Consider the following 27913-nt stretch of genomic DNA (forward strand, 5'->3'; position numbering starts at 1 on the left):
CCAATAAATAAAAAAATCTAAAAAAAAAAAAGTTAGTATAAAGACTTAATGTAAAATGCATCAAAATTTTTTGTATTGATTACATGTTGAAATGAAAACATTTTGACAGATTGGGTTAAATAAAATATGCTATTACAATTGGTTTTACTTTTTTTTTTTTTTTTTTTTTTTTTACTTTTCAATGTGGGTACTAAAAATTTAAAGTTACATTTGTGCCTCACATTGCATTTGAAATGGACGCTGCTTCTTAAGAATTCCTAGAAACTTAAGCGCTGTGTTTTCTGCATTCCTGCCAATGGACTATTAGGTTTCTCCTCATCCAGGTGAGTGTCTGCTGCCCAGAAAAATTGGTTATCACTGTGCTGTGAATTCGGTATTTCATGATGCCGATGGTGTTTCTGAGCATGGAAGGTCCATCCTGGAGAATGGTCTCATCTGTGATTGGCAGTACGGCCAGGGTGACTAACATTGGTGTCGCTTTTTCCCGGGTACGCAGTGAGTGATTGTTTACATCTATTAAAAGTGGGCATGCCCTGGAAATTCATGGGGTTTAATTCTGGTGATATTTCAATGCACAATTACTACAATCTGTAGTTTTAATTAAAAGTCTCCTGCACTGGTGTGTATGGCTCCTGGTCATGAGAGATTGCCTAAGCAGGGACAAAAGAAAGTTCTGTTTCCTAATGGAATGTGCGGAGTGTAACCATAGTTTCTAATTACAGCACATTGACGATCAGCCACATACTGCTGTGTACTACGTTTATTAGTAATTCTCCGTATAGGTGTTCTCCTAAGGACACAGCTTCTTGGATGCAGTTTTTAGAGTCTGGGTCGCATCTTGGAGGAAAAAACTGAACTTTTTGCACAGGTGTTCTTCAATATCGAATTCATTCGGTCTTTACTTTTGATGAGTTGATACACTGTTTCAAACACACATTGTTCAAATTACCTACATTGTAAATGATGCATATTGTGAGTGCAATTATGTCCTCCCAATTTATTTACCGCTCACTGATTCTTGGGACTTTATCTTTGAGGTTTTGTGCTGATTTAATAACCTTTTGAGAGGTTTGTTCAATATTATGTGTATTCATTTCCTGAAAACAATACGTTTTGTGCAATGAATTTAAAAATTTAAAATTCAACTAGCCTAATAGAGGTAAACCTATATATATGCTATTACTGTGGCGAAAAGATTAACTATAAGAGACAAACCCTATCATAAAAGTCACACTTCACATGGCTTTTATTGTGGTGTAGCATTTAACAGAAACTTTAAAAAAGATAAAAGGGTAAACACAAAAGGGTATTTTTTTCTTAAAACAAATTTGCAATTGCTGATAATCTAATTTAGAGATGATATTTTTCTCTTTGTGGTCCAGTTTCATCACATAAGTTCCAGATCCCCCCCCCCCCCCCCGCCCACAAACAGAAATCAAGACTTGGAATTTCTGCTGCTGACTCAGATGGGAGGCTTGTAGCCGACCCCAACTTCCACTGACAAGTAGAAAAATCAGATGAAGCCCAAGCCCCTCTGTGTGAAGGTGTTGTGGTTTCTGCGTAGCCAGGACTCGAAAGGTTACCACCAGGACAGGACGAACGCCATTTTGTAACTGCAGTTTTCCTTGAGGTACTTGTCATCCATTGTGCCAGGATGTTTCTGAGAATCTAGGCTGCTTTGGCAGAGGGGGCAAATAAAACACAAAGGAACCCGCAGAGTTTTTGATAATTTTGTGGGGGTTGAGAGAAAAAAATAATAATGGAGATAAAATCTTCCAAAATCCCACTCTGACTAAAGGATCCAAGAATCACACCTGACACTTGACCTGTCTTTTCCTCAATCAAAGCCACACCTGGCAGGGTCTGAGGATTTTAGAAGAACATCTCTAAAACCTAGAACAGAGTTTGCCATGGTCTCCCAGTTCCCAGAAGATATGGATTAGTAAGAAGATCCACCCGTGGGGAGGAACCCTGGTCAGCACCCCTAAAGGGCTGTGTCCTGAAACCGAAGGCTGAGAACCAGAGTGGCGTGAGCCCTGCAGAAGTGTCAGCTACTCTCTTTCACCTCCTTCTTGACTGGATCAAGGTGAACAGCCCCTACTCTATCTGACCAGGGGGAAGGTGGAAGCTATGTGGAGGGAAATGTAATTATCTGCTGTTATATCTTTTATGCACAAGGATAATCAAATATTACCAGCCACACCAAGAAATAAGTCTAAATTATCAAAAATCAAGTAAGCAGAAACCCATGCCTAGGTGACCCCTATTTTAGAATTGGCAGAGTGGAATTTCAAAATAACCATGAGCAATTTATTTAATAAACCAGAGGAAAAAGATGAAGCAGATATGTAAAAATGCATCCTATTTTACCAGAAAATATTAACCTAATAAAAAGTATATGGAATTTCAATAAGTGAAAAATAACTTAAAATTAAGTTGTGAATACATGGATTTGATGCAAAGATCAGGGATAACAAACTGAAGGACAGGTCAAAAGAAAATATGCATATTAATTAGGGAGCTAAATATAAAAAGATCCACAATATAGACAAGAGAATAAAAAACATATGAAACAGTGGAGAAAAGTCTAACTCACATATAATTGGGAGTACCAAAAACAGTGTAGAGAGAACGAGGCAGTATTTAAAGTTACAATGGTTGAGAATTTTGTAAACTGTTAGATTCACGAAGCTCTATATATCCCAACCTGGAAAATTATAAAGATTAACGAAAAGCAGAGAGAGAGAGAGATTTTAAATGCACCCAAAGGGAAGAAAGGGGCATATTGCCTTCAAAAAAGCAAAAATTAATTGTTGGCCATTTGACAAGAATAATGGAAGGGAGGCGGGTGGNCCTTGAGGTACCTGGGTGGCTGTCGGTTGAGTGTCCTACTCTTGGTTTCAGCTCAGATCATGATCTCAGGGTTGTGAGATTAATCCCCAAATTGGGCTCTGCACTCAGCATAGAGTCTGCTTGAGATTCTCTCCCTTTGTCTCTCTGGCTCAAGTTCTGTCTCTCTTTCTCACTCTAAAATTAATAAATCTTTGAAAAAAAAAGAATAATGGAAGTGTTAAAAAAATGAAAAGACATTTTTAAAGTTTTGAAAGACAATCACTAACAACTTATAATTCTATTTCCACCAAAATTAAAGTAAAATAATTTTTAAACAAAAATTGGACAATCAAATATTTCTTTAGAAACATCATTAAAATACCAATAAATGAAAAGTTGTGAAAATTCTTCAGAAAGAAAGAAAATGATCTCAGAGAGAAACAAAGCCAGAAATGAGCAAAGAGCAAAGGGTTAATAAATGGATAAATATGAATATAAACTAATGAAACTAAGTAACAAAAATTATATCTATTTGTCTTTTATGATGTATGTATATGCATAATTAAACTGAATGTCTTTTTTTTTTAAGTAGGAGTAAGAATGAAAGTAAACCATTCCAAGTCCCTATCATTGTCTGGAAAATGGGAAAAGAATAAACTCCACCGGACTGTATTAAATCCTGTAACGTCTACNATTCCAAGTCCCTATCATTGTCTGGAAAATGGGAAAAGAATAAACTCCACCGGACTGTATTAAATCCGGTAACGTCTACAGTGACAATTAGAACAGTAGCAATGTGTGATAGTACAAATAATGTATACACTAACAGAGTTAAAAATACAAAGAAAAAAAAAAACCCTTAACATATGTAAAGGAAGACCAGAGATAAAAAGGAACAAATAAAAATGAGACAATTAAAAAACATAAGAAGATGGCAAATTTCAAACTAAATATACCAGTAATTTCAATAAACAAATGAACTAAGGACTCTAGATTGTTATACTGGTTTAAAAAAAAAAAGTGCAATTCTCTATATCCTGTTTATAAGATACAACATTAAAATATGCAACCAAAAAGTCTTCAAGTGTTTGGAAACAGCACAGCATTTAAAGCTAATCAAAATGAGGCTCATTTAGCTCTTCTATTATCAGAGGAGACCGTGATAGAGAAATCTGTGGCAAGAAGTATGATCACAGATCACAGTGGGGTCCATCCATCAGGAAGAGGTATGCATTTTAAACCTCTACAATCCCCAAAGTATAGCTTTAAAATACATAGAGCAAAAATTGATAGAACCGAGAGGGAAGATAAAGCCATAATCATAATGGGAAGGGTTATCACATCTCTTCCATAGCAGGTGGTACGTGTGACAAAAGTTCAGGAAGGATACGGGAGAACTGCTCAACATATTAACAGACTGCAAAGGGACATGTGTGTAATTCCAAGCCCCCAAATGAGAAAAAGTTTCAAAAAAAAACTTTATCAAAACTGACTTATTATTGGGTCATAAAGCATGGCTCAATACCTCCAAGTATTAAAATCATTCAGAATATGTTCTCTGACAGCAGTGGAATTCGGCTGGAAAATGATAGCATAAAAAAATAAAGTCCTTAATTAAAATCCTGAAATTTATTATTTTTTAAAATTTTATTTATTCTTTTGCAACAGAGAGAGAGAGTACAAGTGGGGAGTGAAGAGGGGCAAAGGGAGAGGGAGAAGCACACTCCCTGCCGAGCAGGGAGCCTGATTCAGGGCTCGATTCCAGGACCCTGGGATCATGATCTGAGCTGAAGGCAGACGCCGAACCAACTGAGCCACCCAGGTGCCCCTAAGATCCTGAAATTAAATAATAAAGTGCTATGTAACTGATGGGCAAGATACACGATGGAAATTTCAAAGAATTTTGAAAGGAAAACTAAAGCAAATACTACATATAAGAACAGTAGGATGCCGCTAAAATTCCTGAGAGGGATTTTTATATTCTTAAAAGCATGTATAGAAAAAAAAAAGTCTGAATATTCACGATGTACATATCCATTCTCAAAAATTAGAAAAGGAAGCAGGTTACACCAAGCAAGATAAAAGGAAGAGAATAAGAAGAAGAACTAACAAAATGAAAAGTATAAACACAATAGAAAAAATCAACAAACCAAAAGTTGGCTCTTTTAAAAAACTAAAACAATGGACAGGCATCTAGTAAAAAAATTTAGTAAAATGAGTAAATATACAAACTACCGGTATCTAGAATGAATCTTGTATAACACTATAGATACTTCAGATCTTAAAAGATGCTAAGAGCATATAATAAAGTTTATCAGCACACTTGAAAATTTAAACGAACTGAGCAAATTCCCAGGAAACATAACTCAGCAAGACTGAATTAAGTTGAATATATATTTTAAGATCTCCCAGAAAGAAATCTCCAGGCTCAGTTGTATTCTAAATTGCTTTGGAGGTCCTGGACATGGGAATAAGCTAAGAAAATGAAAACAAAAACAAAAATTGCAAAAATGGAAAAAAATGAATTACTGGAATTAATAAATGAACCTAAGAAGATTGCTAGATAAGATAGAATGCCATGCCATACAAAAAATCATTTTTTGTGTATACCAGCAACACTGAAAAATTTTAAATGATATTACTTAAAATTAAAATTATTAAAATTCAAAAAAATGAAATGGGCGTATCTAACGAGAGCTATATAAGAGCTCTACACAAGAAGTTACAAAATATTATTTGGAGAAATTAAGAAGGAATGAAGGAATTAAGAAGAATGAGGGACAAGAGTGACAAACTATGCCACATTCATGTATTGGAAGATTCAGGATTGTTGTTACTTCCATAGATAGAGCTGTAGATTCTGACTTTCTCCCAAACACAGATATAGCTCAGATGGAAGTCAGTCCTAACTTTGCCTACAAGTGTGCCACCAGGAAGCCTGTAGGACGGACCAACATTTTATTCAGAAGATAAATTTACCTCTAGTGAGACATCTGGCAAGGTGCTAGAGTTCTGTGTCATGAACAGAAGCACAGAGTTACCAAATTTCCAAAGTTAAATAATATTGTTTATTGACCAAGGTGTTTTAATACACTTGCCCATTCACTGTAGCAAACTCAAAGGTGGGATTCTTTTTACATCAACATCAGTTGTTGGCACAGTGTATACTCTTTCAAGTAATAATAATAGCTGCCACTTACTATAGTATTTATTATGTGCCAGGCACTCTTCTAAGTACCTTCCATACATTAATTCATCGGATCCTCCCCTGAACCTACGAGGTAGGTAACAATGCTATTGTCATTTTGTAGGGGAAGAAACTGAGGTTCAGAGAGTTTATCACTTGCACAAAGTTACTCCCTAGTAAATTGAGCAGGCTGGTCCTAAGTTCTGCATTTTTAACCACCCTGCCCTGGTTCTGCCTCCTGATAGGAGTTTTTAACAACCTTTACCTTACACAAAAACAAGGTCCTATATTCAAGGATTTTGGTCTTAGCGTATTGGCTTGAGGAGTGTGCTTGATAGAAATATCTCCACCACTGGATGACTACTCAACGTCTCTATTTCATTACTACAAAACTAAAATAAATAAATAAATAAATAAAGCTTCTTTCTCCCACCACCTCCTACCCCCCACAAGGTTGCTCATGCTCTCTCTCCCTCAAATAAATAACTAATCTTAAAAAACAAAACAAAACAAAACAGCCTTGTCTTTAACATAAGCAGAACCTTAATGTTTACATTGTCCAGGAGAATAGACAAGCACAAAATCAACAGAAATTGAATGAAATTATCCCCGCTTAAGTTAAATGCGAAAGAGACCAAGGCACAGCCTTTCATTAGGACATTTGAAACTGGACTTGGTTCTGCTGAAGCCGCATTGGGTCTGACCCTGCCTGGAGCCTGGGCGGGGATGAAGCCCCACAGCCGTGCCCTCCGCTCAGCCCTCACGCTGAGACTGTCTCTTTGCGTCCTGGCGGACGGATGAACGCTACATTAAATAATGCTACATTAAACAATAATGACTATTATTTAAAGGGATAAAAAATAAATTTGGAAAATCTCAAATTGGATCCAGATAGAATTTGAAATTTTCTACACTGCGGCTTGTTTCTTTGGTGCGCTACGGAGAGGTATGAGCCTGGGTGCGCTGAGGAAGCACCAGAAGGAAGACAGGGTGGGAGGCCCTGCGCGAAATGCAGGCTGAGCTGTGTGCACTTTAAAGGCCAAGGAAAAATGTCCCAGCTTCTTAAAATTGAAACAATCGTTTCTCAATTATTGAGTATCTATCAAATGCTAAAATGAGGGGTCATTACGCTATTTCAGCTTTGACAATTTTCTCTTCCTGTCTGTGAAGGGGGGAGGTGGGAGAAAGCAAAGGTGTCACAGAAGTTTAAAACAACACGAAATTGATATTTTACTATTTTAGTGCCAGAGTCAACCCACAAATCTTATCTTTGCCTTAATTCCATTTTATTCCTTCCATCTCTTGGCATGGGATTATATAACACACAGAGCAGCAAAACACTAATAAGAATATTTATAACGGGGTTATTGAGGGCTTACTATATGCAGGTGTATTACTTACTTCATTCTTCCCCGCACTGCAGGAAGTCAGTCGGAGTATGGGTGTGAGGATGGTAGGTAACATACTAGTCAGTGAGTTGTGTAGTGAAAGATCAGAAGTGGGGCGTCTGGCTTGTAGCAATGATTGCAGCGGGCAGCGTAGCTCTGTTCAGATACCTTGTAAGTGAATTCCATGACAAGAGAGGCGATGAGTTTTGATATGGGGCTGATGCCAAGGCCAACTGCAAAGTCTCCATTCCAGGCAGAAGTAGACCGTGCCACGCTGTGCTCCAGCTTCACAGAAGGCTTCAGATAGAAAAGCAATTTTATTTTAAGTCAACGCTCTTCTCTGACAGACGCTCAGAAAGCGTATTAAAGTGTTATAAAACCAACTGCTCCTATTTGAGATTGGTATTTAAGGATGTTTCGAAAAATGCCTCTGAATTATATTTTAAGTCTTGGTAATGATTGAGAATTAGTCATAGGAATCAAATTTAAACAATAAAGAATTAATTTTCTTTAGATACACAGATCCAAATGGGAAGGCTGGCACGGGTTTATGCTGCCAGGGATCAGAATTTGTCATCTGGTGGTGCTTAGAGGAAGTGTAGGCACATGCCACAGAGCGCAAAAGCCACTACCCCGCTTTCTTTCCAAAGTACCACGGTGTGAGACTGCAGGTGTGATCGGACGGAGCAAAACTTCATTTGATGGGAGAAGGTTGGAAAAATCATCGTTGATAACAACCCAGACTAATAGTGATGTGGTAAGAATAAGTGAGACAATGTCTGTAATATTTTGTACCGTTTCTGGTCCAGCAGGTGCTTTAAAGCTCTAAGAGGGCACGGTATGAGTCTACTCTGGTTTAAAAATCATAATAAATCAAAAATCCTGCAAGGGAAAGTGGGAGTGCCCTGGAGACAAGGCACTTTGTCCATTTGTTTGCAAGGACTGTGTAGAGCCGCTTGTGGGTGGAGTGGAGGGGAAGGGCAAGGTGACCCTGAGGCCAGTGGGCTGGGCCTTCGAGAATGAAGTGTGTCTTCTCTCATTAGACTTGGCATTTCGTGTGAGGTCCTTCAACCAAATTTTGATTCGTTCCGATCTTGCCAAATAAGTTCATTAAAAATTTCTTAAAAGCCTAACATTTGTCTTGTTTCAAGGTACACTTTAGACCTTATCTGGGATCCCCAAATTTCTATCATTTCTCTCAGACTCTTCAAATTTATCTCCGTTTTCCAGCACTAACACAGTATTTTGTAAAGGTATATTTCAACATACAGTAACACTGAACATAAATATATATGAATGAACAAATAAGTATTTCTTTATCTCCAAATGTAAAATGTCAATACAGGTGCTCAGAAAAGCTAGTCATCCCTCTGCCAACAGCCGTCACTGAGAAGAACGTCCCAGAGCAGCTTTCACGCGGAACCCTGCTAACTCTGTGACCCTCAATGGTGCAGCATTATCGGCGATGCCCTTACAGTCAGCACTCATGCCAGGGTCGTTGTTAATTGCTAAGCCCTTGGGAGAGCGATGACCACAATGAAAGTGAACTCTTTCTGTTGTGCAGCCACATTCCAAGAATAATTTTGAAACATTGTATTTAAACACTCAACACTAGCTTAGTTCTAATTTTTTCCAACATAACCATTGTTAAAATTCATGAAAAGAAACTTCCATTTAATTAGGAGTTGAATCATATTTCCTTTTTTTTTTAAGATTTATTTATTTTTTAGAAGAGAGAGAAAGTTGCATGTGCATGAAGGAGGGGTGGGGGAGGAGCAGAGGGAGAGAGAATCCCAGGCAGACTCCCCGCTGAGCACAGAGCCCAACCCAAGCTCCATCTCAGGACCCTGAGATCATGACCTGAACCGAAATCAAGAGTCGGTGGCTTAACCGACTGAGCCACCCAGGGGCCCCAGGAGTTGAATCGTATTTCTAAAGGTTCACAAAACATTAAAAGACACTTCGGAATAACTTGTTCCAAGGGCATATAACATTGACTTAAATATTAATGTTTTGAAGAGAAATAAAATTATATAATGTAAAATGTAACATATCAGGTAAATAAATAAATAACATAATAAATAAGTAGCATACCAGGTAATAAAATAGCAGATTTCATAAAGGTCGCACATGTTACTATATAATTGAACACCACGTTAGGATTTATTATATATTTCACAGCAGAAGTGGTCCAAATGTGTAATATGCCTAATTGGCAAGAATCTCTCATAGGAAATATTGGGATATCTAGATTGAAATTGATTCATGTGACTTCTATTAAATTGGCACATCTTTTTCTGATATGCATTTTATTTTCCATAGACTTTCCTTTTTTTTTAGTAATATATTTTAATTTCAGAGGGTGTGCTATTTGGTATTTGCTTCTGAAAAATGAGGCTCTATCCAGTTCTTCAAAGTTTTAGAAAACATCTCCAGGGGCGCCTGGTGGCTCAATCATTAAGCACACCTGCCTTTGGCTCAGGTAATGATCCCAGGGTCCTGGGATCAAGCCCCGCGTTTGGCTCCTTGCTCCCCTGGGAGCCTGCTTCTTCCTCTCCCACTCCCCCTGCTTGTGTTCCCTCTCTCGCTGTCTCTGTCTCTGTCAAATAAATAAAGAAAATCTTTAAAAACAAAAAAACCAAAACAAAGAAAAGTCTCCAAAATAATATCAGGGATTTCATGTCACATATACTATTTTGATTTTCTTCACATTAATTATCCATTGAAAGCAATTTTCACAATTGGTGGGTGCCTGTGTTAGTCATTTGCATTCTCAGGTACCTTCCCCTTTCCGTGATTCTACTTTGCTTCTGGTTTTCTACTTCTGTTTGATATTTCTGCTGTGAAAGGTTTAAAATGGTGTCTGGCAGCCAGTTGTCATGCAGTCTGTGACTTACCTGTGAAACTAGCTATGAAAACACAGGGAAAACTCACAGCGGCAGTGGAACTGAGACACACAGTCAGCGTGCCGTCAGGGCCAGGAGGAGTCCCTGCCAATGCTGGGCTGCTGACACCCCACCGAGGAATGTCATCCCTGGCTGACAGGTGCACGCGTACTTAGGGCAGAACCCGAGAGCTTCCTCTTTCTTCCAGGACCACATCCCGCAGAAAAGGCTTATCAGCACCCACAAGCAAGCTGAAGGGCTGACGCTTTAATAATAGTAACTAGATATTTTAGTTGAATTCTCTTGGTCACGCTTATAACAATGCCACCATATTGATGCATATAGTATTCCCATTTTAGGGATTAGAATAAATCCTGAGGCTCATGTTTCAGTGATTTTTTCCAAGGTCCTGGAAGTTGGAGGTGGCAGGATTGGCTTTTATTCTCTGTCACACTAAAAGTCAGTGCTCCACCTGCTACTCCCGTCACCTGTCATCCTCCGGAGGGCATCTCTGTGCGACAGCCCCACTCTTTTCCCCTGGTGAATTTATACTCAGTCTATGTAGATGCCAAGACTGTGGGACCCTCCCTCCCCTACAGCTTTTCCTGGTTTTCTGAGGGGACTTCTGCTCTGGGTGTGCATGAGGACTTGCTCATTAGGCATTGATATTTCAAAGGCAATCAGCCATTCCTTTCATCCAATGACTTCCCCAATTTGTGTTCTCAGTGTTTACATTTTTCACTTGGTTATGTGGAGTTTATCTTCAATAGATTATCCAGGAGTGACATATTCATTGAAGATTTCTGACTCCATGCATACCCAAGGAAAGTTTTCTGTCCCTTCGCACACGTATGGTAACTTGAGTAGGTAAGAATCTCTCCTTCACCTCCCGTTACAGCATGTCTTACCAGCTCTTGTTGCATTTTATCTTCTAAAAAAGTATGGTGCCAATCTTTTTCTTTTCTGTTTGGAAAGAAACTAATTTTTAATTTGTTTGCTTTTTGTGTATTCCTGGGTCTTTGTAACACTTTTTTTCTTCGTCCTTGTAAATAAAAAATAACCCAGAATGGGAGGAAAGAGCCCTCTGTTCAGTTCAGATCAAGACTGAGCCTCGTCTCTGTTTCTTGTGCGTGTTTTCCATCTCTGAACCACAACTTATGTAATTACTGCTCTTGTCCAGGTCTCTCTGAATTCCTTGGGAAAACCTCTACTCCTTCCATGGTCTCCTTTCTCTTTATCCTTGAACATCAGCTGCCTTTTCTAAAGTCTGCATCGCTCCCAACTGCCTTGTGTCTGGACCGAAGTTCACGCTTTGGTTTCTTATCTATTTCCCACTTCATCATGGGTATGATTCCCTCCTGTTTTGACATCTGGTTAGGCTTTGAGTGTAAATAAATGAACTTTTTGTTTTCGATCGTATTGTATTAATTTGAGCTCCCTCCAGAAGCAGATTCCAAGATGGGGGCTGGTGTGCCAGCAGTGCATGTATGTGAGGTGATGGCTCCCTGGGTGGTGACACGGGGCAGGGAGAAACTCAAGGGCAGGCAGCCCAGTGGGCAGCTCCGCCCAGCCACACGCGTGCCCCTGAGTGTCACATGAGGGGCGAACGAGCTGGGTCAGCCACCTTGTGACCTGCTCCCCAGACAGGTTAGTGCCCCCGCACTTTGGTCCGTCAGCGGGATGGGCTCGGTGACAGCAGCACCAGGCAGAGGCCCAGGCAGAGAGATGTCCATACTCCTCGGGAGATGAGTGCTGCAGGGGCCGACAGGGGAGAGGGGAGCAGGGCCAGGATGCTGTCTGCTGCAACCATCATGGGAAAGAAACCTATCCAAGCGGCCCACAAAATATTTCTCTGGAAATGCTGCCCCTTTCCATAAGTATATTATGAAAATTTTTTTAAAACAAGGAAACATGGTTATAACTATATTTAACTCTGAAAATAATGGGTTCCATTACTGACGTTGCGACTAAGTTACTCTCTACTGTATTTCCCACTGAGCACATTTTACGTTTTATTTATTTATTTAACAGTTTACAAGGCATCATATGCATAAGGAAAAGTACAAATACCAATGAGCTTCCATAAATTGAACACACCCGTGTAACTACCATCCAGACGAGGAAAGTGAACACTAACTGCATTCCAGAAACTTCTCTGTCCTGCCTTCCAGACTCTACCCTCCCCCACCAAGGGCAACTAGCTCAATTCTCACTTTTTATCAGAAGAGATAGTCGTCCCTAATTTATGATTTCATGTAAACAGTCAGCACCTATGCTCCCTTTGTGTTCAGCGTCTGCATCTACCCTACGTTTTATTTATACAGTTGCATGCAGTTGAATAGTGTTTATTTCCTGTCCTGCATGGTGTTCCAGTAAGTGCACATATCACAATTTCTTTACCTGTTCTAGGCTTGATGGCCATGGGGGTTGTTGTCAGTTTGGGGTGATCCCGAGAGGCACTGCTCTGCACCTGCTAGCTCATGACTCCGTGGACGTGTGCAGGCGTGTCTGCTGGGGCTCGACACTGAGAATGGACTTGCTGAGTGATTTTGACATTGTGAGGTCACTGTGCACAAAAGGGCTAGAGAATGGTTTTTCTCACAAGTGCCATCTGAGGGTTCCGGTCATCCCACATCTTTGCTGACACAGGTGTTTTCTTGTTTATCATTGTAACCATTCCTTGCGTATGCAGTGGTATGGCATCATGGCATTAATCTGCATTTTCATGCTGACTGATAAAGTTGAAGACCTTTCATTTGCTTATTGGTCATTTGGATATCCTCTTTTGTGAAGAGTTTGCTCAGTTCTCTTAGGCATTTTTCTTTGGGGCTGCCTGTATTTTTATTTTTTTAAATTGATTCGTAGTAGTTCCTTACGTATTCTGGATGTGAGTCCTTTGTCAGGCATACGGATGGTGAACATGCCTTGTCTTTTCACTGCCTTCATGGTGTCTTTAGATAAACAGAGCTTTCTAATTTTAACATAGAACGATGTATCAAATTTTTCGTATATTGTTAGTACTTATTTGTGTACTGTTTAAGAAGTCTTTTCCTAGTTCAAGGTCACAAAAACCTCTCTCTATATTTTCCTCTAAAAGCTTTATCGTTTACCTTTGCCAATGAGTTCTGAAATCTATCAGGAATTGATTTTTGTGTATGGCGTTCAAATACATCTTGTCTCCTGTGCGGAAAAGACCATTGACCTGGCACCGTTTGTTGGGGAGAACATACCCCTTCTCACTGTGCTACAGAGGTGTCTGTGTTTGAAAGCAGACCCCTGTGCCTGGCACCTGTCTCTGAACTCTAGTCTCTTCTATTGGCTAATTTGTCTATCCTGACCTTTCCAGTTAAGAATGGATTTCTCTTTGTTGTCCCTCTGCTCATCATGCACATACGAGTTTGTGAAGAAAGAGTAATTTTCTGAAATTGAGTAAGGATGGAATTTAATTAACGGTCTATTGGTGATGCTTTGTATATTCTGAGAAAATGAAAAAAAAATTAGTTTTAAGGAATGTTGCTAATTTTAACTCCAGAGACTCTGGTGACAAGGTCACAATGGGGAAAGAAAAAGCTAGGTAAAGGGATGCACCGTTTGTCTGGCTGCATATTTATTTCGAAGATAACCAGTATCATCCTAGGCAAGTATGACTTGTCCTCAAATTCATTGGTTTCTTGTACTGCTGGGCAGGAAGATGGTATCGTTCATCTAACTGAGGGAGAGCATGACCGAAAGAACATGTGCTCTGGTGAAATTTTAGCAAATGTGTACTAATTCCGATTGCAGCAAGAAATCCCAAACCAGAGCGTCCGGGCCTGTGTTTGCCACAGGGGTAAAGAAGGCAGTAAAATCAAAAGAGCTGGTTGACTTCCTAACCATGGATCACTTTGGGGGTGCTAAGAGCCCATAAAAGTCTTTTACAAACTGCTAAGAAATTCTTCCAAAATGTTCATCTTAACTTAATGTCCCCAATGAAGGCATTGTTTGTCATCTGCTTTGTTTGACAAAATAAATAAAGAAAGAAAGAAATTAAGGAGGAGCAATCTTAGAACTTTCTCTATGCAGTTTAGGACACAAAATTCTACTGGGTTTACATTATTTGGCTTTAAAATGGTATTTTCATAAATCGATCCATTTTTATTAAAAAAAAACTTAAAACCGTAGGATTCTGACTCCATAGCCTGTGGGCCTGTCGTTTAGGTTTAATTAGGGACGGTAGCCATGAATACTTGGCAGCCAGAATAATCATTTGGTAAAACAGGAAGGCTAAGCAGTTAGGATCATTATTTTCTACAGACACACCTACCATGTCCCTGGGCTCCCTGTCTCGTCCCTGTCCTTCCCTGTCCCTCCGTCTCTCCCTCTCTCTGCGTGTGTACGTACATCTAACTGATAGATCGGTTGGGTGTTCTCGGCGGAGCTGGAACGTGTTCAAGGATTCTAAGACAGCTAAGGAGAATCTTTGTATTCCTGGTTTGGACCGAGAAACAGATGCCAGGGAGGCTGAATGAGGTGTGCAGGGCTGAGCGGAAGAGGAAGCCTGTAAATCTTATTTTTAAATGAGGCACAGCACAAAATGGGGCATTTGTTTCCTTTAGTAAGATAAAAGCTGAGAGTGAGCACAGTGGCAGAGGAGGGGCGGTCACCATCAGGGAGCTTCGGAGGGACTGGTGACTCTCGCCTGGGCAGGGAGGGGGGCTTCTTAATCAGGGTCTTTAGTCGGTGTGGTAATCAGCAGTGCCAGGCTTCCCTTGATAAGGAGGACCTGGTGGAGAAAACAGTTTCAGAATATCTCACCTCGAGTGCTAATCAGCAGCAAGGAGGCTTGTGGAATATTGTTTATGACATGGAAATACGTGCACGCTCCTTTTTATAGACTTTTCTCCCTCTTACCCTCTGGCAGGAGAGAGCGAATCAAGAGAACTAGCCCTGCACATTTCTGAGCCCTCTCTCCAGGGGAAGCACAGGGTCCCTGGTGGGGGGCCTGGCGACCAGGTGTCTCTGAGAGGTCACCCTCCAGGAAAATACGAGGGGCTTCCGGGGCCCTTTTCACTAGAAAGGAGGGAGTGCAATGCAGTTCTCGTTTAAGAACAGAGACAGCAAACCAGAGATGATCCGGAAAGCAGGACGCGGCCAAATCACGTCACCGGTCTTCCCATTTGACATTTTTAGAGAACATGTAGAAACTCCAGAGATTTTATAACCACGGCACGTGCAGGGGCTTTGTGTAAAGTGAAGTCTCTTTTTTTATTAGAGCAATAACTCTACACTCACGTCCTCGTGTTTGGCACTGGTTGCTTTCAGCCAAGGAGGCCTTCTCAGCCCACACCCAGGGATGGCTGAGCCCACTCAGGTGTCTGCCCTTCTCCCTGGGAGTCAGAAAGAAGCCGTTGGCGGGGGGCAGAGCCACAGTTGACAGGGAAGGCCGCTGTTTCTCCGGAGGAGTCAGATAATACAATTAGGAAAGCACTAAATGGAGAAAGCAGGCTTTGACAGAGGGGCTGCGGGCCTCAAAGAGAACTTCCTGACTATGGCGCCCAGTCCAGGCCCCATGGACAGCAGACAAAGGAATTGTTTGCTCTCCCTCTACGAGGCAGGGCGGCCCGGTGCCAACTTGCCCACCACAGTTTGAAGGTGGCTGCCAAAGTCCTGTCCCCTTCATAATAGGGATGTTTGTCTTTGGGAAACACTTCAGTTCTGCTGCTGGGGTTTCTAGGGCATGAGAATTTCCAGTCCTGGAAAAGGAATAAAACATGCCGTCCCTTTCCCTGCTAGCAAGTACAGAGGCCGGCTGCCCCCAGCGTAGGGTGGCTTTGTCTTTCCGGGAGATTGTCTTTGATCCAAGCCAATGGAACAAAAGCTGATTATCTCACCTTTAAAAAGAGGGATTTCAGCAGAAACATCGACGCTGGGGGGAGGGGAAGTGGGACACAGCCAGGATGCCCCTCCAAGTGTCCCAGGGTGCCCAGCCAGGGAGGAAGCCGCCAGCAAGAACACGCGCCACACAGAAGTCCTTGCTGCCAACACTGAAGACATTCTCCGAGGCGTCTTGCATTTACAGAGAGGAGACCGTGATGACGCAGCCACAGTCACTCGCTTGTCTCAGCTAAGGGTTCCTGGTGGGCCTTTTGTAATGTCATCGGGACAGGTCGGTTTGCTCCGGGCGATTTTCCCCATCTGGAGCTCCGTGTTGTACTTTCTTTGGCAAAGGAGCGTGCTTGACTCTTCTGGGTCTCAGCAAATCGGGGTGCCCTGTCATCAACAGGGAGGCCAACGGCCCCTTTAGAACGAAGCAGTGTCCCCAGGGCCTCTGCTCTGTTGTCTTGTAAGTTACGTCCTCTCTAACTTCAGCCTTGGACTTCCTTTTATTAGCAGAACTTTTAGAAGAAAACTTTCTTTTGTGACATTGGAGAAATCGCTGCTTTGCGCTTCAGGTCTTCCACTTAAGAAAGGGAACCAGCAAACACCTCTCACTTGTCAAGACAGCAGTATCCATACAAATTTATTCTAACCTGAATTCTGAAAGATGAGTTGCTCAAAATACATATACCTATACGTGTGTGTGTGTGTGTGTGTGTGTGTAAACACTTGGCTTTCAAGTTACGATTGAAAATATGTAAATTTACTCTACGTGTGTTTTAATAGTAATAATTATGAGCCACTTTTTGACAATTATATTTTAGGCATGGGATTATTCCTTTAAATGTGTTATCTCCTTTCATCTATATGGCACTCCTAGAAGGCAGGCATATAATCCTCATTTTATAGGTAAGACAATGGAAGTCCTTAAAGTTTATGTGTCTTATCCATGTTCATATAACAAGTGGGGGTTCTGAGATTCAAACCCTCAGATTCCAAACTTGTCCCCTAACTCACCGTACTGTACTCATAGTGAAAATCCCTCTGCCTCCTTGGTACCCAGTATTTGCCCGGCTTGCCTCTGTGAGGGGCAGATAGAGGTCCATGATGGCAGGAACAATTTTAAAAGTCCATGATGTTTTTCACTGCCGATGCTGCACCACGAAACAAGAAGCATCTCTGGCACAAGAGCCCAGTTCCTGGACAATGATTAAATGATACAGCGGGCCATGTGGTTCACCTGAGCAAACAGGGGCAGTGAGGATTTTCTGTCCAAATCGTGCCACCAGAACTGTTCTTGGGGAATGGCTGTCTTGGGCAATAAACCCTCTTCTTTTGAAATCCCAGGCTTTGTGCCCAGAGCACATAGATCCCTAATAAACGTGAAAGCATCGACTATGAAGCATGGATACTTGGTAAAATGATTTAAAAGCTGGCAAGAAGAGCAATCATAAGCGGCTCAGTGAGTTCAGAGAAAGTCCGTGTTGTGACGGTCCACAAAAATACCGTGATGAGCTCAGCTCTTCTCACAACATGTTGCAGTAAATAGAGAAGTGCTCTTGCTGGGATTACACAGTTTTGGGCACTTTTTGAGTTTTCTTGATTCACTGTGTACCATTAAATTTTTTATGATACTTTGTTTATTTTACGGACAAGGCATTAAATAAATTACACCTTGNTTAAATTCAAATTACATCTTGAATGAGATTTACTCAGTTCATGTCTCATTGTAAGAAGGTCTCATTATCCAAGCTCATATTTCTAGAGCAGGAGGATCACCCAGACCCTAATGATAGGTTAGAAAAGAATCGGCTGATTCTGTCACCCAAAGATATCCCGTGTCAAAGTTATTTTTGTTCTCATATATTTCTCATTGCTGGGCAGTTTTGGAAAAGGACCTGGAAAATACTAACGTGTGTGTACATTTTCCAAAGTAATAAGATTGATAGAATCCCTCCCTGTGCAACCCCGAGCCATAATTGACATTTCGTCATCGATTACTGGCATTATGTTTCCAGTGACACGTGTGCCTGTGTCACATGGGATAAATGGTGTTTCAGGTTTTTCCAGAAATTTCTTGCAAACCTTGAATTGCACTGACTATCAAATTGGGTCATCCGTGATTTCTATCCCCTTGTTTCCCTGCTAGCTTTTTAGGGATTTTCAAGAAAAAGTCAAATCTGTATGAAAGAAGGAAGCCTTTATTTACCATTAATTTGAAAGGAAACTATATCACCCCATTTTCTTCCTTTCATCTCAGATAAACATTTTGTAGCAATTTTAAAATTGCAGAGGGTGTCTTCTCAATGGAAGGTCTCAGGCTCCCTTCAGGCTTCCAGCACACAAGAAGAGGGTTCTATTATTAGTCTTAATCGTCACCCTCTTACGTTCCCCTCTGTTTGAGGTTACGGCTGACTATTTTCTAAGAATATAATGTTCTAGCAGATAAAACTGAAAGGCTCTGGTTTTAAAAACAATCAATAGAATTTTTAATCTGAATGGATTAAAATAGTTTGGGTTTAAAAAAATTAAAAATTATAACTTAAAACATATTTTAACATTAGAATTAATCGTTGTCTTAGATGACTCACACATTTGTTTTATTATGTATTTCGATTACAGAATAAAACACTGTTATATCCCTTAGGTTTGTTCTCTTTACACTCAGCACATGTTAATAGGTTTCTACCTGAGACTGCTTACTCCAAAATTTGTCAATCACATGACAATTTTGAATAAAAAGGATGTCGTTGTTAGTTTTGCATATGGAATGTTCACAGAAGGCCTTTTAGGTAAGTTCAGGAATGGCTCATACAAAGGCAAAGTTTGGTCCTTGGCCTCACATGTCCTGCAAGACCCCCAAAGGTCAGAAGCAAATGGAACCTGGGAAAAATGTGCTGAATATCAGCTGAGCTTAGTAATTGCTATTTTGAACATTTCCAAACGTAGAGCCGGGTTAAGGCTTATCTTTTCACTCATTCATTAATGTCTTCATCCAACACCTACTTAGGGATGCCTCACGAGGCCAAGCGCAGGTCTCAGAGCCCGTATCCAGGGTTAACCGACATGCGAGGTGAAGGGCACGGCCCCCAGAAAGCCATGTCCACCCAGGGCCTCTGAGCTCAGTGCACAGTTACAGTCCAGCTGCAAAGCCTAAGGGAAGAGTCCACAGAAAGCCACCCTCGCTTCTGTACCCATGACTGATTTATGGTTTCCTCCAACCACCTTCAGATTCAGTGATCCACTAGAAAGACTCACAGAACTCACTAGAACCTGAAGTCAGCCAGAAGAAGGGACACATGGAGCAGAGTCAGGGAAGCGTCAATTGCACAGCTTCCTCTGACTCTGGGTGCGTGTCCCTTCTGGCGCAGATGTGTGACAGCAAACGTGTGGGATTGCCAACCAGAAATATCACCTGAGCCTTGGTGTCCAGGGATTTCCATGGGCCTCCAGCAGGTAGGCCTGCTTGATTGGTTGCTTGATTGCCCACAACGTTAAATGCAATCTCCAGCATCTCCCTTCCCTGGAGGTGGACTGAGAGGTCACCACGAGTCCCTTCTTTAGTATAAACTATCAGATGGGGTCCAAGGGGCCCACCAGGAATGACTAAGACACTCCTATCCCTGAAGAAATTAGGTAAGTTTAGAGGTTACTTCCAAAATGCCAGGGAAGAGGGCCAGACCTCTCTTTGGGCAAAGTCCTCACCTCACAGCTGAGGAGACAGCAGTAAACAAATCAACTCCCAGCCCACACNGGAGACAGCAGTAAACAAATCAAGTCCCAGCCCACATGTGGGTTGTACTCTGGAGCAGAGACACACGGTGACTAATCAAATAGGAAAAAGATACTGTACTTCTGGATACACGAGGGGGGGAGCAGAAAAACAGATCAGGGAGAGGAGACAGCATGGAAGCAGTGACAGGCAACATTGTAGATCTAGTGCCCAAGACAGGCCTCAGTGAGGCGTCTGCGCAAACACCGGAGGGGGTGAGGAAGGGGATGAGGTGGACATCAGGCGTCAGAGGAAGAACATTACAGGCGAAGGACAGTGAGTCGGAAGTGTGCCAGAGTGTTCTAGGAGAAGCATGGCGGAAGTGAGCCAGTGCCATGGAAAATGAGGCCAGGGAAGGAGTGCAGTGTGTGTGGAAGCAGACATTGTGGGGCCCGTGGGCCAATGTCACTTGGCCTTTGGTCTCAGTGATAAGGACACCACCAGAGGGCTTTCAGAAGTGACATACTCCAAACCGGAATGGCTCATGATCCCTTTGGAACTCTGTTGAAAATAGACTGACAAGAGGCACGAGGAGCCCAGGACCCAGGGAGGTGGACATGGCAATCCTCAGAGCTTGGACTAAGAAGGAAGAAGTGAAGGGGTTGAGAGTTGGCCAGATTTTGAGGGTAGTTTGAATGTAAAACTGACAGGATTTTCTGATGCTTAAGGCGAGGGATATGATAGGGCGCCTGGGTGGCTCAGTCGTTAAGCATCTGCCTTCGGCTCAGGGCGTGATCCCGGCGTTCTGGGATCAAGCCCCGCATCGGGCTCCTCCGCCGGGAGCCTGCTTCTCCCTCTCCCCCTCCCCCTGCTTGTGTTCCCTCTCTCCTGGCTGTCTCTCTCTCTGTCAAATAAATAAATAAAATCTTTAGAAAAAAAAAAGAAGAAGACGAGGGATATGAGAGAAAGTGGGGAAGACAGATTGGCTTCNTCCCTCTCTCGCTGGCTGTCTCTATCTCTGTCAAATAAATAAATAAAATCTTTAGAAAAAAAAAAAAAAGAAGAAGAAGACGAGGGATATGAGAGAAAGTGGGGAAGACAGATTGGCTTTCCTGTTTTCCGCCTGAGGACCTGAAAGAGAGCATTGCCATGGGCTGAGGTGCCATGGTTGGCAGAAACGTGGGTCTGAAGGGGACGGTGAGGAGCCGCGTCCGGTACGGTCACATCCGAAGGGAGCTGCAGGGCAGTGGGTTGTTGGAGTTTAGAAGACCAGAAAGAAGTCCACACTGAAGACATCCATGCAGGGGAATGCCCCCTAGGTGGCACGGAAAACCACAAGATTGGAGAAGACCAGCCAGGGACTTAGGGTCTGTGGAAGACAGCCAGGCACCAAGCCCTGGGGCACCCACATCTCAAGTGTGGGGAAATGGGGCTGGTGTAGAGAAGGAGTCCAAGGAAACGCAAATGAAATAGTAGGAGAAGATGCAGGCGGTTGTGACATCCAAAAAGCCAAGTGAAGAAATCATTTCAAGGGACCCTGGTGCCCCTGACAAAGCAGTTTTGGTGACACGGTGAGGGCTAACTCTGCTTGGGGTGGGTACAGCTGAGCAGAGAAATTGAAGATGGGAGAGAGGCCACTCTTGTAGGTAGTCTGACTGTAAGAAGGAAAAGGCAGTGCAAAAGTTGGAAACGTAGGAGTCTAGAGAGGTTCTCAGAGACAGGCAAAATAGCTGCATCTTATATATTTTTTTTATTTTGGGAAAAAGTCTTGTGGGGAGGTTGGCTTCCCGGAGTGTTGTCCTTGCTTAGGTGAGAGGGGATGAGACCAGAGCCCAGTGCCCAGGTGGAGGGGGTGCCCTTTGCCAGGAGGNGCTTGGGGTGGGTACAGCTGAGCAGAGAAATTGAAGATGGGAGAGAGGCCACTCTTGTAGGTAGTCTGACTGTAAGAAGGAAAAGGCAGTGCAAAAGTTGGAAACGTAGGAGTCTAGAGAGGTTCTCAGAGACAGGCAAAATAGCTGCATCTTATATATTTTTTTATTTTGGGGAAAAGTCTTGTGGGGAGGTTGGCTTCCTGGAGTGTTGTCCTTGCTTAGGTGAGAGGGGATGACACCAGAGCCCAGTGCCCAGGTGGAGGGGGTGCCCTGTGCTNAAGAGAGGTTCTCAGAGACAGGCAAAATAGCTGCATCTTATATATTTTTTTTATTTTGGGAAAAAGTCTTGTGGGGAGGTTGGCTTCCCGGAGTGTTGTCCTTGCTTAGGTGAGAGGGGATGAGACCAGAGCCCAGTGCCCAGGTGGAGGGGGTGCCCTTTGCCAGGAGGGGGTGGTCGCTCACCCACAAGAAGAGCAGGGGAGACAGAGCACGTGTGCATAGAAAATACAATCACAGCAAATAAACGTGGTGTGTGTCCTTGGGCCAGGTGCTTCTTACAGGCTTCACGACCAAAACTGCTGAAAAAAGTAGACAATGTTATTGTCCCTGCTTTATAAATGGGAAGTTAGGCACAGACCGAGTACATAATCCTCCATCCAGCGGAGGCAATGCTGAACAGGCAGTTTGGTGTGAGTCTGTGGCAGGCAGACATGGACAGAGGGGTGCACAGGTGATGGTGGGAGCAGTGAGATCTTCCTCTAGGGACTCCTACTGTAGCTAAAATAAGAGTTACGGCCATTGGACAAGGAGGATGGAAGAGCAGGTGCACAAGGTTTAACGAGAGAGAGTGAGGTTTGCAATATTAGCCTGGAAGAGAGGGAGAGTGGCTGGGTAGGGAATACAGTTTTATGGCCAGCCATTATCAAGGGCCCACCTGAGGTTAATGCTCAAGACTTCAAATTTCAGTCCACATGGAGATGTATTTTTTCTCCTGCTGTGCTCAGTTGCAGATGTCCAGGGACGGGGGGGGCGGGGGTTGGGGACAAGTTGGGCTTAACCATGGTTTTCACTTCACCTAGACTGGAAGGGGGTTGAGGGCCAATCCAAGGGAGTGATCGCAATAATTGCTATTAGAATTAAAGCTGTCAAAGAAAGAAAGGAGACGAGGGAAGTGAGAGACAGAGGAAAGACAGGATTGGCAGACTATCGGTCCTAACACACCGGCTAGTATGCCCTCTAGTGTAGACATTGATCTGGAAAATGAGGTGGGGAGTGGAGAGCAAATGCTTGAAATTTAGATTGCAGAATGTTTGCTGTTGTTGTCATGAAAATACCTGGGGCTTGGCAAAGGGAACGAGTTGGTTGGAGTGTAGAAATGACGGTCATCACAGAAGAGGTCAAGGAACAGAGTGGCCAGGCTAGTGGAAGGTCATCTTGGTGAAAATCGAAATCAGCAAGAGTCACAGTAGGAACAGCATCGGGAGAGCAGAGGGGCTGGGAGCCATGTCTTCAAGGAAGGAGCGGGAGTGTCCCTGCAGTGTAATAGATGACAGTCACAGACAGGATGGGTGTTGCCTGGCGACACCGGATCCAAATGCTCCGAAGGCACCTTCTCTGTCCCGTGGCACACCTCCATCACGGCCTCTATCTGGAAAGTACAGCTCGGCTGGAAAGGAGGGAGCTCCTGACCTGGGCTTGCAGGCCTCTTGGGACACAACAGTGTTCCAGGACGCTGCTCAGCACAGTTTGACTCCACGTCACGTATCGATCGGTATTGTAGATGCGTCCGATTTGCCTTCCCAGCTCCACTGCGGTTCCCATTACCAGCCCCAGAGGGAGCCCTTCTTTTTCAAACTTCTTCCATGGCATTTTCTAGAATACTTTATTACCACATTCATCAGGTCACAGTCATCCATATCGGGGCAGCCCTAGAGGGAAACCGTGATTGGGAACAGATAACAGGGGACAAAACACCAGGGACAGTTCATTCAGGATTGGCCATAGAAGTAAATCATATCATTTGAGAATTTGAGCTCATTTAATCTATGGATGGCAAATAAGTTTCTTTTTGCACAATCCTTATTGCTAGTCTTTCAAGCCCTGGGTTGGAAGGGTCTGAGGCCACGTCTGAGGTCAACAGGGTTGTGCTGTGATGGGACAGCAGTGCCTGTCATGGGCAGTTTTTCCTAATCTCACATAAGGCCTTGTTTTGGATGAATTTAAGAACCTGGATGACCTAAAAGGAAAATGATGAGAAAGCCGATCCAGAGATGACATCAAGGAAATCGCCGAAGTCACAGTTTACTGTAGTGATGCCCAGAAGGACGGGGATCTGCCCGGAGCTCCACGGGAACCGTAGGATCAGGTAACCTCCGCGTCCTGGGGGAGTCAGCGAAGAGAAGCAGCTACGGTAGCAGTACCACCACATGTGCATCAGAGGAACTGGACTCCTCCCGTGCTCTGTCACCGTCTTAGATGTGGGATGACGCGGCCATCTCACAGAGTTTAAGTCTTCCCTTCAGTAAAACGAGACATTTGTGCCAGATCATCGCTATGAGAATTTCCGGCTCTAAAAAGTCAAACCAAACCCAAACAAACATGCAAACTGTTAAATTAATTAAACACAGAGGCCGTTCTACTGAGCTGGCTCTCATGCCCTGGCCTCCTACCCCAAGCAAACCAAAATCAAAGACGGTAAATGCCTCAAGGTCACAAAACCACAACCACAAGGACAACCCATCGCAAAGAGCCAACTGGTCTTTAAGCTGCAGCCAATGGAACAATCTCTTTGTTTTGTTTCTTTACCTTCTCTCAGGCTCCTGCCCCAGGACTCCTAACCAGTTCCTGTTTGGTGCTGCCCCATTCAAACCCAATTTTGCTCAGGTAAACTCTTAAACTGTTTAATATACCTCAGTTTATCTCTAACACAACAAACACACACAGTAAGCTCTCCAAGACTGTCTCACCGGTTTTTCTAATTCTCCACTGTTTATATCACGAGGCAAAGGCAGATTGTTTTTCTCTGTCTCATGCTTCCATTGCCTCTAGATTAATAACATATGGCTTCATTTCTCTCTCTCACCTTCTTGTTTTTTAGAATTAAAAAATGATTATGCAGAGGTCCAGTAATGGCGAGTAAAGACAATGAACGTCCTCGGACAGTTTATACTGTTTGGCAAACTTTTATTTTGTATTTCATTTACTCCTCTTAGCAAAATAGGTAGCGTAGGTATTAAGATCCCCACTTTACAGATGGAGTCACAGGGACTGAGAGAGTTTGCGTGACGTTGGCAAAGATGCAGTGCTGGAAAAGGAGAGAGTTTGGGGTACATGTAAACTCTGATCTCTAATTGCAATAGAAAACATTATTTCTTCATGTTGTCCTGCTCCATCAAACACAATAAGCCAGAAAGACATGAGTTCCAGACCTCGTCTGGGTACTCTAGGAACCTGTCTCATTTCCCCCTTAAATTCCACTTTGGCCTTGGATTATGCAGAGAAATGTTTTCCCCTGACTGCATTGTGTTTCGCTTGCTGAAATCCAAGAATTTGGAACACCCATCACTGAGATACACCTCCTCTCCTGTGAAAATGCCTATTGCTCTAATTATCACATTTGAGATTTTTCCAAGAGGTAGGCTGTGAGTTTTGCAAGTCATTGCAGGGAAACCGTTTTCTGAGCAGACTCCCGGGGAGTGCAGTCATTAGCTCCTGCAGCATGCAAGGATCTTTTGAAGCTCTCCTACAGGAAACTTGAGAGTGAGTCAATGAGCAAATGCAAATGCTATTTGCTGCAAAACTACAGAACTCCTCTGGGGGAATGTTGGGCTGTAACAAAACAACTTTGAATTTAAGCAAAGTAAATTGTGGAAAAAGGCTGTTTCTCACCCCACACTTTGGTTTGCTACAGCAGGAAAGAGCTTTAACTTCCCATTGCCTCCCCATTAAGGAAATAATTGAGGGTAATTTCATTCTTACACATAAACTGCATGGCTGTTTAGTTCTCTCTTTGAGGTCTTGGACAAAGGTGGTGCTCAGAGCCTCTGAGGCAATCAAAGAGACTTTCTCTAACTGTTCTTGGAGGCGTGCACCTCAGCAAAAGGTTCTGGCGATGGGACTCAAGAGCCCAAGAGGAGAATGGTAATGAGCTCAACCGTAAAGCTGCGGCTTCAGGGAAAACTAACGAACTGTGGGTATTATTTCCAGATTCCATTCTCGAGAGCTGGCCTCTGGTTTAAGCACTCTTAACTTACGTGCTTGAACATACAGGCATTTTTTTTTGGAGAGGAAGGCACCACAACCTCCGAAGGCCCACAGACCTACCTTATCAGGAATGTCAGTTATGCACATTTTGTCCCTCCCATCTCAAACCTGGTAGTGTCACATCCAGAAAGGAGAATGTCTTCAAATGTCAGAAACCACTGTCCTGGCTTCAAGGCAGAGGGGATGCTCACGCCCGAAAACAAACATCTAATCAATAAGGCCCAGAGCAGGAACTGAGGCAAATCATCTTGTGGGAACGTTCTGGAAACACCAGATCTATTTGGAAATCTAGTTCATCACTATCTGGAAAACTATGCTGTCCTCTGTGCTCCCTGGTTTCTGAAAAAATTCTTGCAGGAGATTTCTTAATAGGCCTTGACTAATCTGTTAATCCTCCCAGGAAGAATGGCTGTATCCTCTGTATTAATTTTTCCCCCCTTGGATAATGCATACAAAGCACGTTAGTGTAGTGCCTGGCACTGTGTAATTACTTCAGGGTTAACTACTCTGTGTTCATTTGGTGAATGTTTTTTGATCCCTCTGTGTTCTACAGACTCTAATACACACCGGAGAAATAGAAGGAAAAGTCACATGGCCACCTCTGAAGAGCTCCTACACTGATTTCTGTCTCAGCAGTGAACACAACGTCTCCCGTCCCGGAAGGTACGTAGACTGTGTAAAGAGGAGGAATGCACTCATTGCCAGTTGCAGCCCTCACTCACTTAGGCACGCCAGACCCAGACGTCTCTACCAAGTGCACGTTTCTGGTGCACTCCTTGAGAACTCCCCAGGCCATCTGAATAACGCGATCAGAGCTGAAATGGCTTATCCCAGATTGGAATACAACATCCTTTCTTCTGCGAACATCGGCTGTAGGCTAGCAGTGGTGAGCTGTGAACAAACTGTGAAATAAAGGACCATCAACCCCTCTGTTGGGTCTTCGGAGTGCCTCCACTTTGTAGCTGCTTCTGTTCCTCTTTCTATTCTTTCAATATCAAACCTGATTTACTGCCACTTGGGAATATGTTCCCCAGTGAAAGGCAGTGATGGATTTCGCAGCCCATGTTGTATGCACTCATTTCGCGTGGACTAGCAGTTGCCTGCCCTTTCCTCCTGCATCCCTCAGCTTCTGCCTAGGAGACCCGTGAGCACCCGCACGTAATCCGCATAGGTTTCCAGGTGGAGGTCTCCGGACCCCAGTGCCTGGTCCCTCTCCGTGTGTGCCCACTTGCTGCCGATGCTCTCAGTGAAGCCCACCTGGGCCCTCTGCAGGGAGGCCAGCTCCGTTGGCTTTTGCTTCTTAGTTGTCGTTAAAATCGAGAGAATTAGCTTTCGGGTTTTACAACAGATCCTAACTTTGCATTCTGTGTGGAGCCAGGCCAGACAACCCATGCAGAATGCCAGAATGTGAAGGGAAGGCAACATGGGTCTCTTGCTGCATGACACCTTTCTTCTCACAAACTTCCCTTCTCTAGTGAGAACCCCTCACTCTGCTGCTCCCTGAGCGGTGGGGCTGTCACGGAGGGGTTCTCTGGTCACATCTGATCAGGAACTGCAAGGAGTTCCTGCACAGAGAATTTTCAAGCAAGTGTGTTGGCTGGGAAAAGTTCAGATGTGGGACTTGAAAGGTGCAAGTAACCTAGCTCTTGGCCCCTTCGGGGTGGTCCGCCAGCCTGCAGCGGGCAGACCCCAGATGCTTATTAGGAATGCAGAACCTCAGGGGCGCCTGGGTGGCGCAGTCGTTAAGCTTCTGCCTTTGGCTCAGGGCGTGATCCCGGTGTTATGGGATCGAGCCCCACATCAGGCTCCTCCGCTATGAGCCTGCTTCTTCCTCTCCCACTCCCCCTGCTTGTGTTCCTTCTCCCACTGGCTGTTTCTGTCAAATAAATAAATAAAATCTTTAAAAAAAAAAAAAAAAA

This window comes from Ailuropoda melanoleuca, chromosome 10 (assembly GCF_002007445.2).
Source record: "Ailuropoda melanoleuca isolate Jingjing chromosome 10, ASM200744v2, whole genome shotgun sequence".
Lineage (NCBI taxonomy): Eukaryota > Metazoa > Chordata > Mammalia > Carnivora > Ursidae > Ailuropoda > Ailuropoda melanoleuca.